The 13,843-nt window shown below is 42.1% G+C and overlaps 1 long non-coding RNA gene across 1 annotated transcript in view; it reads right to left on the bottom strand.

The window, feature by feature from the left end:
• Nucleotides 1-6,447: 6,447 nt before the first annotated feature.
• The window catches only part of LOC102259363, a 24,713-nt gene continuing 17,317 nt past the window's right edge, over nucleotides 6,448-13,843 (bottom strand). The window contains exons 2-3 of the long non-coding RNA XR_314444.2: nucleotides 8,153-8,298; nucleotides 6,448-6,701 (exon numbers count right to left, since the gene is read on the bottom strand). This is a non-coding gene — a long non-coding RNA (uncharacterized LOC102259363). The remainder of the gene's footprint in view (nucleotides 6,702-8,152; nucleotides 8,299-13,843) is intronic.

Raw genomic sequence — 13,843 nt, 5'->3', positions numbered from 1 at the left:
TTAATTAATTTTTTTGAATTTTCTCAGTCCCTTTCCTGTTATGTTGCTTCAGTACTAAATAATTCTTACTTTGTTGTTATATCTTTTATTTTTACTATTGCTGTATGTAACATTCAGACTACCTTTTGGTTGCAATTATTTTACATTTATCTTTAAATATATATGATGCCTTAACTGATTTGGCTCAGTGGATAGAGCGTCGGCCTGCGGACTAAAAGGTCTCAGGTTCGATTCTGGTCAAGGGCATGTACCTTGGTTGCAGGCAAATCCCCAGTTGGGGGTGTGCAGAAGGCAGCTGATCAATGTTTCTCTCTCATCAATGTTTCTAACTTTCTATCCCTCTCCCTTCCTCTCTGTAAAAAATCTAACTGTCCTTATAATTAGCCAAGACTTTTCTTAAGATGGGTGACATGATGAATGAGACATTATTGACTATGGGCTTATGCTACTTTGGTATCTCTTCATTTCACTCTAAGTTAAAATCATGCACCACATTTTTTTACTCTTGTGTTTTCTTAATTTTTAAAAATATATTTTTAGCCCTAGCTGATTTGGCTCAGTGGATAGAGCATTGGCCTGCGGACTGAAGGGTCCCAGGTTCAGTTCAGTCAAGGGTATATGCCCGGGTTGCAGGCTCGATCCCCACGGGAGGAGCGGGGGGCGGGAGGGGATGCAGGAGGCAGCTGATCAATAATTCTTTATCATCATTGATGTTTCTATCTCTCAATAGAAACATCAATGATGAGAGAGGATCATTGATTGGCTTCTTCCTGCACACCCCCTACTGGGGATCGAACCCACAACCCAGGCATATTCCCTGACCTGGAATTGAACTGCAACCTCCTGGTTGATAGGTCGAAGTTCAACCGATGAAATTCGGGTTATACTTTTTTAATTTTAACGATCAATAAGTAGATTGTCTGCTTCATATTACTTTTCTTTCAATAAATCAGCATGGATAGAATCATTTTTTCATCAGCTACATTTATTTTTAATTTTTATGTTTAAAAATGCAGTTTTGATGCTTCCTATGATAGGGAAAGAATTTGGATGCCAACCCTAGTTTCACAAATCTATTTCATGCCAATAACGAGAAGGCAGGGAGCCACTGTGTAATTTGTGAGGCAATTTGCAGAAGGCTTCCTGTTAGTCTCTGGGCTTCATTAAGTAATAGCCGGTGCTGATTTGGCTACTTTCCATGTGCAGCCTTAAAGCCACTCTATCAGCACTCACATCAGATTGCAATGCCTGGCTAGTCCTAATGGGTGTTAACACCAGCCCATAAAACTGCTGCTGCTTTATGGATTTGTTGAAATGTCAAGTGATTTGCTGCTGGGAGAAAGAATGAAAGAAAGCTGGGGAGGAGGGAGGAAAAAAAATAAAAACGAAGAGAAACAAAAAGGAAAGAATAAAAGAAAGGGAAATTAAAAGAAAAGGAAAGAAATGAGGCAAGTATAAAGATAAAGAAAAAACTAGGAAAAATTATTGAAAGAAAAATGAAAGGTAAGAATAAAAGAGAAAGAATAGAAGGAAAAAGAAGTAGAGAGTCAAATATAAGTAAAGATGGAGGGATGGATGGATGGATGGATGGATGGGTGGATGGATGGAAAGAAAGGAAGAAAAGGAAGGAAGGAGGAAGGAAAGAGAAAATAAAAATAAAAAACTTTCACGGCTGAATACATTTCAACTATACAAAGAATCATAAATCCTAAGGATGACTTCCAGTCTAACCTACCTTCTCTCATACTTTTGTTTCACTAGAAACTTGCTGATGATTTGAACTGACTTCAAAACAATATCCAACATAAATAACACTATGGCCAAAAATTGGCTTTCTGCTAGACCAGAAAATTGTACCCTATACGATTCTTTTAAAGTACAGTACATTGCCTTAACAGAATTTGACTCAGAATATGTAAAATTTGAAGAGACAAATGAGCTACCAATCCCTTCATAATTTAACATTTTTAAAAGGAAAGGTGTTTGTATTTTAATACAAAAATATACTTCAAAGGAAATTACAGTAACTCGGGAAAAGGCTAACGTCCTCAGTGCTGTTTGGTAGAATTCTGTTTTTTTCCACAGACACCTGAGGAACACTGTCTTTTTTGTGTGTTGCTGTTTGAGGGCAGAGAGTCAAAGATAAAGAGAAGCAGAAGGTAGACGCCACTGCAGTCGGCTCTTCGTCTCAGTGAGTGTGATTTAAGTTACAGGTATGACTTTCCTAAGAAGGGAAGCGGGTGACACGTTATTGAACATCAAAAGGAACAATTATGAAATGGAGAACCAACGCATTTCTCCAAATGCCCTGAAATACAGAAAAGACCGTCTTTCCCATGATTTACATGTACTCTCTTGTTCTTACATTCAGGAGGCAGGATTTCAGTCCCATGATTCTATATGATCCTATAACAGTAAAAAAAAAAAAAAATCCCTTTGACCTAATTAACTGGTTATTGCTTTAATTTTCTATTTTACTTTGGCAATGGGGACCTTGCTTCATTCTGTTAATTTACTTTGGATGGCAATCTACTATACTAGCTTAGCTGTTTAGAATTTGTGCCAATGAGCCACTTTCATCCATTTGTTCAATGAATATTTATTGAGCTACCTGCCCACCCAGCACAGTTTTAAATGTTGGGCATAAGCATAAACAATACAGATTTAAAAACAAAAACAAAACCCCTTTCATCACAGAATTTGCACTCCAGTGGGAGGGTAGGAGGGGACAGAAATCAACAATGAATCAATTGGTACGATAATATATGGTATGTTATGTTAGGTAGTAATAAGTGCTATGGAGAAAAATAAAACTAGGGGCTAGAGCAGGCAGGTAGTAGAGGTGCCTTAATTTTAGGTAGAACAATAAGGACTTCCAGTAAGATGGTCTCTCTGAGAAAACACTTGAGCAAAGACCTGAAAGAGTTAAGGAGTGAGCCATGGGCATACCTGAGGGACCTCTGCAGGCAAAGGGGTCATGCCTGCGGACAGACATTTGGGATGCATGGATGAAACAGCATGAGTGAGCAGGAGAGCTCAGAGAGGTCGGGGGCCAGATCTTGGCTCTAACTGTGAGTGAGATGAAAAGAAAAGCAGCCGCCGAGGACTTGAGCAGAGGGACATGATCCGCATTTCACATGAGCCCATTGGCTGCTGGGTGGAGTAGAGCATGTTCAAGGGCAAGGGCAGGGCAGAGTGAGCATTGAGAGGCTCTGCCAATCCACACAAGAGATGATGACGTGCATCGTGACAGCAGTCGTGCAGGAAGTATAATACAGATTCCGGAATGACAGAATTTGTTCATGGACTGGATGAAAGGGAGGAGTCAGGAGATTCCAACATGCGTCTGGTTATCTCCATTTGACTCTATATTCAAATAAATCTCCAATGCCCACTGCAACCCTCTTCTTTTCTATTTCCTATCACCCCAGGTCTGGTTGTGTCTATAGCTAATATGTTAATACAAGTTGTCTGCCACTAGGACTTACAGAATCTATTGTGATTTTCCCCTTTAGATGAGGTGAGAGGGAACCCAGACTGAGTTTAAGACTGTAACAGTAACCAGATTTTTGTTGCACTTGTTTCTTCCTCCTTCTCTTTGGTTTCTAGGATTTTGCTTGTGTTTTCCTGGCCTGATTATGTATTAGCCTTTGTTGTTCCTTTTGAACTGCTGGGGAAGCATATAATGGAAGGGAGGAAGAGAGAGAGGAAGGGAAGGAGGAATGGATGGATGAATAGAGGCAGAGATAGGGAGAGAGAGAGAGAGAGAGGGAGAGAGAGAGAGAGAGAGAGAGAGAGAGAGAGAGAGAGAAAGAGAGAGAATATGAAATGGCCAAATAATTAATAAATAACTTGCTTAGAAAGTAAAGAAATAAATGCAAAAACACAGTCACTGGGCACACGGAGTGAAAGAGTGTGATGGATCAGAATAGATTCTTCACCCCTCCCAGAACTATCAAAAAAAGTTAAGATACTCATCGACATTTCAGAAGTAGTGTGTCCCCAAGTTGATGACTAATAAAACCTAAGGTCATAGCTTTAATTGATTTTACAGCACAGGACAAAAGGGAAGTAGGGGAGAATAAAATTTAAAAGACTAAGAAGAAAACCTAAGTTCAGTGTGTGCTGATTCAGAAAAGAATTAAACTGTTTTCTAACTTCCAGAAGGAAGACAACATTCTAAATTTACTATTTTAAAAAGATAGTGATATAGGATAAATAGTAACACCAGTATGAGAATTTAGGATATGTTAAGTTCATCACCTTGAGACCAGATTTATTTATATATTCACGCTCCATCTCCTTGCATAACAGCCTTTAAGAATGTATATAATAGCTTGGCCAGTGTGGCTCCGTGATTGAGCACTGACCCATGAAACAGGAGGTCACGGTTCGATTACTGGTCAGGCACGTGCCCAGGTTGTGGGTTTGATCCTCAGTGGGGAATGCCTGTAAGAGGCAGCCAATCAATGATTCTCTCTCACCATTGATGTTTCTATTTCTCTCTCCCTCTCCCTTCCCCTCTCTGAAATTAACAAAAACATATTTTTTAAAAAAAGAATGTATATAATAGAAAAGGAGAAAAGGAAGAGTAGAAAAGATCAGAGTGAAAAGAAAAAATGCGTAAGAAAATAAAGCCAAGGATAAAATTAATGCACCCCACTGAGCCCCCCAAATAAGAATGAAAAATAAATGCAAACATAAAATTTTGCTGAGTCACTAGAGATAGTCTTCAAACTTAATTTTTGAGCTTGCTACCAACCAAAGCAAAGAGGAAATTAAGATCATGAATAAAAACCTAGTTTCTATAAGATAAAAACAAACCAGCAGTATTATGGAAGCTAAGACCAAAATCTAAAGAAAATGTATTCTGTGGCCCTGGCCAGTTTTGCTCAGTGGATAGAGCGTCGGCCTGCGGACTCAAGGGTCCCAGGTTTGATTCCGGTCAATGGCATGTACCTTGGTTTCGGGCACATCCCCAGTGGGGAGGGTGCAGGAGGCGGCTGAGCGATGTTTCTCTCTCATCAATGTTTCTAACTCTCTATCCCTCTCCTTTCCTCTCTGTAAAAAAATCAATAAAATATATTAAAAAAAGAAAATGTATTCTGTGGAGCCATATAACAAGATCTTAACACTGTTCATTCAACAAAGCCAATAATACAGGCAGTTTCTTCCTTTGTTCTTAATGCATTACTCATCTTTTCTCCTTCTTAAGCAAAACATCCCTATTAATTCTGGTGATTTTTATTTCATATTAAGTTTTTTGTAACAATTACAAATGTACAGTAAAATGGTCCTTGCCAGCATGGCAACAGTTTAACCTGGCTGTTACCCTGCACAGGCCAGCTAATGGGGTAAAAACACAACAGTTTCTAGGCGTAATTTCCACAGATAGTTAATGTAAAACAATGACATTTTTGCAACTTCTGCCATCTGACCTCTGTCAAGCAAGTTTTCTGGGAACAAATCCATCTGAAAGATTCTGCTGTGATTAGGACCAAATGCACTGGATGAAAACCTTCTGATTGGGGCCAAAGCCAAGATGATGGGTTCTGCTGTGGGTGTTCTTGAAAGGGGACACCATCCTCAGTATCAATATGGCCACCCAATACAGCTCTCACTTGCTCAGCCCTAACAACTGTGCTGAACCCCGAGCTCATTTGCAATCTAAATGCAGGTGTAGGATGGTAATCAGGGCATTGTGCTAATTTAGGTATTGTGTTTTAGGGGAAACAAAAGCCATGTTAATATTTTATTCATCTTCAAGTTAACTACAAATTGTGCCTCCTTATATAGCTCCTCTTCAGGCAAAGGAGGAAGTAAGCTCCAGTTATTAAAATTAATGTATACTAATTAAAAGGAAGAATTTGTTTCTGGCACCTGCTTCATGGCAAAGAATTATAATCAATGGCAAAATTGCCTTGGAACGCAAGTTTTCATTTCCTTCCCCTGGGTGGTATGTGAGGTTCGCTGTCAGCCCCTCAAAAGTCCCCTCTTCCTCTTCTCTTGCTCCTGGCCCTGTCATTCTTGTGCCTGTGCAGACATGTGAGTAGACCTGATCACTTTCACTTCTGCTGGGGAAATTACAACACGCTTCTTTAAATGGTAGAGAAAAGGGGGAAATTAGATCTGATACCAAATCATTGGACTTTGGAGGGTCAGTAATCTGTCAAACCCAGCAGGGCCATTGAATGCATGAATGAAGCAGAAAGAAAAAAAAAGAGTCAGAAAGGAAACGGGAAGAAAGAAGAGAAAGAGGTAAGGACAGAAACAAATTGTTGAGTGTGAATATTCCTCCATTCATTTATTTTACGAATCCTTGTTGAGCATCAGAAAATACCTGGCACCAGACTTTATTTCACATATTAATGTCCACTAGGGTCTGACTCTGAGAATATCTGCTGATTCAGTAGCTCTGAGCTGAACCAGGAAATTCACCAAAATTAGGAGAGTCCGGGTATTCATGAGAGTCGGTCTGAAAAAAGTCTAAAATCCTCTGATCTGATTTTTTCTCCTCTTCAGACATTGCCTGATTCATATTCAAAGTAAAGGGATCAGGAGCGGCAGCTATTTCTTCGTTAAGCGTCCTGCAGTTGGCTTCTTCTGGAAAAAGCAGTCCGTGTCACTTCCAAGTGAAATTTCACTCTTCTGTTGCTCTCAGTGCGGTAGCCCAGACAGGGGGCCAGCTTCCAGGAGGACTGCTGAGGAAGATGCAGATATTAACTTAGAAAAGGACTTAATGAATGCCTACTGTGAGGAGAGAGAGAGAGAGAGAGAGAGAGAGAGAGAGAGAGAGAGAGATCACAGCTCCTGCCCTCCTGTGGCTTCAACGTGGTTCTAACTGTAACTTCATAGTGAGAATTTTCATCTGTGTGGCTCCTTCCCCAAGGAAACAAAGAAGACTTTTCAGAAGTTGTTTCATGAAAATGTCAGGGTGGGTGGTATTTTTATTACCATTCTACAGCTGGGTAAAGTGAGTTCTAAGGAAGTCAAGTTACTTGCTAAAGGTCACCCAGAGGTGAGAGCATCAGGAAAAAAAAATGATCACAGGACTGATGTCATGCGCTGGGTAGTTTAAGCTGAGCAGGAAGAAAACATTTGTGTGAGTGAGGGCTTTTCGAAAAGGAAAGGTGTTGCTCTGAGCTTCTCAGGTTCATTTATTCAGCGAGTAAGTGCCAGGCACCCTTCTAGGCAGTGAGGATACAGCCAGCAGTGAACAAAACAACACTCACAGGGCGCTTCCATCTAGGTAAGAGAGCCAGACAGTGCTCTTTAAAATGTATATGTAACGTGTTAGGAGAAAAGTGCTATGAAGAAGATGAAAACCAAGAGAGGAGATCGGGAGCAGCGGGGCGTGGGGGTGGCGGGGGGCGCTGTTTTAGATGCAGTGGGTGGAGTGGGAGCTTCTCTGAGGAGCTGACATTTGAGCAGGGATCTGAATAAAGTGAAGGACAAGGGCTGTGGCTATCAGGCAGGGGAGCAGCAGGAAGAAAGGCCTTGAGGTAGCAAGCTGCTTGGCAAGTTTGAGGAACAGCAGGAAGACCAGTGTGGCTGGAGCAAGGAGAGACTTAACAGCCACCAGGAGAGGCCGGCCGGCAAGGCAGCCAGGGACCGGGGTGTGGACTTTGGCTTTGACTCTGAGTCAGTTGGGAAGCTATGGAGGGTTTTAAGCCAGGGATTGCCAAGACCCGGCTCGGTTTTAACACGATCCCTCTGGCTGGTGTGTGAAGAAAAAGACTGAATAGGGCAAGTCAGGAAGCTGCTGCCATTGTCTAAACGAGAGACGGTGAAAACCCGGGTAGGTGCAGTGGTGGCGATGGTGCATAGGGGTCATATTCAGCATGTATTCTGAATGTGAAGTCAGGATTTGCTGAAGGATTGGATATGGGGTGTGAGAGAAAGAGAGAGGCTTACAGATCAGATAATTTAGCTGAGCTGTAAGCCCCTTACAACTTTACATTCCAACATACCCACGAGGGCCAAGGAAAACAGCCTTGTCAGGGACACTTGGCCTTTTGGCCTGCATGAGATGCTGTCTGTTTAGTCCTGGGTCCACCCATTACCAGCTGAGAGATGTGGCCCCGTGAGTGGTCCCCTCTACTCTTCAGTATCTTTGCTGTGAATTCTGAGTGATTATTTTTGCTCTACCTACCTCAAAAGGATGTGTTGAATACAGCTCTGAAGTTCAGCCAGTGCATGCATAGGGGTTATTAGTTACATCATCGGCACCATCGGAGTTAACTCTCTGAGTCAGTTGAGTTGTCTTTGGGGGATCATTCATAGGCTCCCTCCAACGGCCTGTCATGATGAAAGAATTTCACAATTAGCCCGATTCCTTTCTGTTAAGGCATTGCGGACCCCACACATCCTCCTTTAAAATAGAAATGAACTCTAGCCACTGTCAATCATTGGTCATTTTAGGTGACTTTCTATATCAGATCGTGTCTCTGTCATTTTAGCTGGCTTAAGTTTGGGAGAAAGAAAGAATCAATATGGGCAGAGAATGCAACAGTTGGGGAGAGGCTGCTGAATATGCTGTGGACAGACTGAGAATGTCCCTTGGGGAGGAGCCTCCAAAAATAAACTCGGTCTATGGTGCAGTATTGTCCAAGTTTGCTTCATGTCATCATGTTTCTCTCATCGAATAAAAATGAAGTCCTCGAAGGGCACCTCCTTGAAGTAGTTGTAACAAGTAGCTGCAGAAGACAAATCGCCATGGAACAAACATTGAATCTGTAAATTGGATGCTTTAATAGCCCCTTTGACTTGCTGTGTTTAAACAAACTGGTCCCCAAGCATCTCACACTTCTCCAATTCTGGGTACCCCTGTTTTATCTCCAGCATTTAAAGAGTCCCTTTCCCCTAAATATTTCTGGAAATGCCAAGGAGTGTTGACGTCACTCAAGGGTTCAGAAATAATTCTGTTGAGTGTCCCCACTGTGGTGGGAATCCACAGACCGGAGCTCTGATGCTGCCACAAAGAGGCCCCTGGGGACTAGAAGTCTGTCCTCCTCCCTGTTGCTGTTACGGTGACCACGTGACCACCACCTGAAATCCTGCAGGCCCAATGCTGGTGAATTGGGAATAACCCAGTTGCCTAAGCCAGAGCCCTTTTCCCCACTCAGCAAAGTGAGAGGAGAATGCTTGGGGTTAAGAGTCCCACAGCAAATTTGCTCAACCTCAGGCGTTAGTGGCTCATGGTAGGGCTTTCGCTTTGGAGGGTGGTGAGCCAAGCAGTGAAGTAGTCACAGCAGACCCTGACAGCTTTACAGATAGATGTACTGTGTCTCCACGGTTGAAACTCTGCTGCTGTCATCTTTGCAGCTAACCATCACCACCTCTGACATAGTCATCTCCATGCCCCATGTAATAGAACTGTGATTCAAAGCCAGGGGATTTAATTGCTGCAGTACACTGCGCCAGAGGCCCCACTACAACATTGTGTTACTACTCTTACAGGATTATTATTCTTCAAAATGCCACCCACTGTGCCTTGCTCCAAGGCTGCAAATGTGCCCCAGGGCACCTGAGTCAGGACAAGTTCTGGTATGAGCAGAGGGACTACCCCACTCTCCACTAACTTCAGCCTTTATTACGGGAATTGCAGTGCCATTTCCTCTTCCCTCGAGGCACCCGTTCCTGTATCTGTCCTGTTTTTGGAGCCCCCTCGTTTCACAGACATAGGTTTGTAGGGCATGGGTGGGCTGAGTTTCAGTCCTCTCTCTGGGGGTTTCTAAGCCTTCCCGTTGAAAATCAGTAGATGAAAATAAATGCACTGGGGAAGACTGTGGGCTACCTCCACTTCCAGACGCTCCAGAGCCACAGTTCCTGCCCAGACCTGGCACCCCGTTGTCCTAAACCACATCTGAACCTTTCCATCTTCTCCCGTGAAGGGATGCAAGCAGTACATCCCATGAAGCCACAAAGACTAAAACCTCCTTTTTCCTCTCCTCCCCACATCTCTGCTCAAATAACATTGTACACGATTGAACTCAAGACACTGTTATCTGGTACTGATGGTTAACTGGGAGTTCCTCAGTGGAATTCAGAGTTCCTTACAAGTTCAAAGTGCAGATGTGTTTTTGGTGGTTGCATATAATGCTCAACACTCCCACACAGGGTGGGACCTTGCTGAGGAGTCAGGCTGTGAAATATAGGCTAGTGAGAGGAGAATGCTTGGGGTTAAGAGTCCACAGCAAATTTGCTCAACCTCAGGCGTTAGTGGCTCATGGTAGGGCTTTGCAGCTAAGCATCTTTCCTTAAAATGACATTCATTGTGAAACTTTTCTCCTCATAAAAGTAATGCATCTTCATTAGAGAAAGTAGAAAAGCACAGAAAAGTATGTTGAAGAAAATAACTATCATCCACTTCCCAGAGATAGTCATGGTTAATATTTCCATGCATCTCCTGTGACATAATTTAGCATGAATTAATATATTTTAGAAAACATACTCCAACATGCAAGCATGAAATACATATAGATATATTCTTAAAAGATAGTATTATTATGTATAATTTCTATACACATACAATTTATGCATACATATGTATGTATATATAAATAAGTATATATTACTAATAAGTATAATAAAATATACTTATTTTATGTAAAATAAAATTATTCTTTTATTGTGAGCATTTTCCCTAGTAATTAGAAAACCATGATTTTTGATGGCAGCATTCCATCTTATGGATGCAACCAAATTTATTTAACCATTCTTTTATTGGTTGATATTAAGGGGGTTTCTAATTTTTTATTATCATGCACTGACTCTCTTATGGTTAATGGGGTAGGACATATTCTTAGAAGCAGAATTTCTTTCTCGAGGGATAGATATTTGGCACTTTGGGATCTCTGCAGCCCAAATGCCATCAGACAGTTTGTTCTGGTTTAGTGCCCACCAGGTTCTAAGCATGGACAGTGCTGCAGAGAAGGCAAATACAGTTACGTACAGTTCAACTTTTGTTTCTAATTTGCTTTCTGTGGTTTCAGTTACCTTTGGTCAGTTGCAGTCTGAAAATATTAAATGGAAAGTTCCAGAAATAAACAATTCAGAAGCTTTAAAGAGTGCACTGTTCTGAGTACCTCACTTCACCTCATCACATAGGCTTTGTATTATCTCACATTATCACAGGAAGATTGGTAATACAGCACAATAAGGTATTTTGAAAGAGAGAGATCACATTCACATAACTTTTAAAAAAAATATATTGTTATAATTGTTCTATTAGTTATTGTTGTTAATCTCTCATTGTGCCCAATTTATAAATTGAATTGTGTCATAGGTGTGGATATATAGGAAAAAACATCATATATATGATTTGGTACTATCCATGGTTTCAGGCATCCCCTGGGGGTCTTGGAATATATCCCCTGAGGTTAAGGGGGGACTCCTGGATTAACTCTGCCTTAAAGTGGATACATTACCTTGTCAAATCACTTAAATTTTTCCTGCCTCAGTTTACATATCTGGAAAAGTCGATGTTGTAAACTGTAAATTACTATACAGGAATGAGGTATTAGTTTAACCATAAAATGTACTTAGCAAGCTAAATGAACTAATTGGTTTGCTGACATCAGACTGCTGGTTTTGGTTTCTGCATCCATCATTCATTGCTTATTGTTATGTAACTGGGGCAAGTTACTTCTCTTTTCCTCATTTATAAAATAGATAACAAAAGCCCTTACCTCATAGGTGAGGATTAGATATACCATACATTTAAAGTATGTAGCACATATCGATTGCTATTATTTTAATTGTTAGCTATATTAAGCAGTACATTTAGACTCAGGGTGAAGCTATTTAGAAGTCATTGGCTTCCTGTTGAATGTTCTTAAAGCCCTGGCGGTATGAGTGTGTCTATATCATGCAGTTATAATATTAATCAAAACACCAAATAACTAATTTAAAATGCCAAATCAGATTTGTAAAGTCAGTGTTTTTCTGGAATGTGTGCCCTGAAGTTCTAAGTTCCACAGTGTGCCTGGGACCTTTGGTGGGGAAGCGGGTGGCGATCACAATGGTAAGGGTAGTGGCAGTTTCAAGACCCCCAAGCACACAGCAAAAATTGCTAGCTGATGAACAAGCCCATTTCTTATTCTTGGAGCCACAACCAGACCTCATTTCCCAGGCCCCATGCCATTAGGTGTTACCGAGTGACACTGTGGGCCATAGTCTCTGCCTCAGCCACCCAGCTCAGCCACTGCTGCATGAAGCTGACACAGGCAACACACAAAAAATGTGTGTGCTGCATTCCATCAACACCTTACAAAACGTTGCTGTAGTTTGTCAACCCCTGGACTAGAGCATGGTGAGCAAGGGAGAGCTGTGCCATGTGGTTGGAAAGGCAGAAACTGCCAGAGAGGAAGGGCCTTGTGGACTCTGGCGTGAAGTTTGCTTTTTATCCAAAGAGCAGGAGGGAAGCAGGCATGTGACCTGATATACACAAGCCCAGGCCTCAGTGGATTGGCATTTCAGCTTTCAGTCACCATGTAAACCACTGGTCCCATTATATTACCTCCTCTGAACTCTCCTCTGAGACAATCCAAAGCAAGCTCCTAACTGAGATGGTGTCTTTAGAGAAAGACCAGCAGGCAGACCCCAGGGGCTTCCTGAGGGGGCTTTGATAGCCTTGGTGAATTTGCCAAGGCTGTAACGGGAATCCACAGGCAGGATCCGAACCGGAATCTGCAGTGCACCATCCTCTCTTCCTGTCAGACTTACACCAAGTTCAGGTGACAGCTCAGTAACTGTCAATGAAAACGTAACTGCCACATCCGAGCTGCCTAGTCCGCCCCCACAGATGTTCCCACATTGGAATAACAATGGCAATAATCATAATGGTTAGTATTTATTAAGCATAACTTTGAGCCAAGCATAGTTTAAAGCACTTTATATGATTATCTGCTTATATCCTCACAAGCCTTTCAGGTAGGACTGGGGTTAAGCCCCTTTTACAGTGAAAGTCAGGGGCCATGTGCCTTGTAAGATGACAAAGCTAGTGAGCGGTGCGGCCAGGGAACTGAACCCACCTGGAGTGAGCAAAGTCTGGCACTGAACCGCTCCAACATGGTGCCTCATAGAAGGCAGACATGACCCAAAGGCTGCTGGTGGACATTGAACCTGTGGGGGAAAGCAAGGGCAGGAAATCCGATTTTCAGGTTGTGAGGCTAACATGGCCTGATGCATCCAGCTATAGAAGAACTCTGTTGCCATCAGGTTCTCAGCGTGCAGAGTTCTGTGTCTCAACGCTCCATCCAACTCCATACTGGCCAGCGCCTTCCCACAGGGACAGGAATGCCCCGATCCCGTGATCTCCTGGATGGAGCTGGAGGGAGCAAGCTGAGGTTTCTATTGCCAACTCTTTTTCTCTCTCTGCATCTTGTCTTTCTGCCTTTCTGCCCCTTTACGATAACTTTGCATCCATGTTGTGTGAACTTCATAGTTAAACTCTGAGGGTAATTCCCTCCGTGCCCCCCCCCCCCACCAGAAGGGCAGTCCCAACGTGACTAATCGTGTTCACCTAGTAAGAAGCAAAGTGCTTCAGATCTTTATTTATACCTTCACTTAAAAAAAAAAAAAAGCACCATATCTGGAATGAAATGGTACGAACACAGTTTGTCACACTCAGTAATGAAAATCCTAACCTCTCCTGGTGTAGACCATGGGTCCTCTTTGAGGATCAGAAATGTTCCACCTGCCCAGGTGTGCTCAGGAATTCACTGAGGACAGACTTAGCTCCTGAACTCCTTTAAAAAACAGCATAACTGAAGGAAAAGATAAGCAAGACAAAGTCCATATAATTACTATGAATTATATTCTCATGAGCAAATCAAATCCT

Source organism: Myotis brandtii, unplaced genomic scaffold, assembly GCF_000412655.1.
Source record: "Myotis brandtii unplaced genomic scaffold, ASM41265v1 scaffold668, whole genome shotgun sequence".
Lineage (NCBI taxonomy): Eukaryota > Metazoa > Chordata > Mammalia > Chiroptera > Vespertilionidae > Myotis > Myotis brandtii.
Note: the sequence above shows the minus strand (reverse complement) of the source record. Positions and strands in the feature narration are given on the sequence as shown.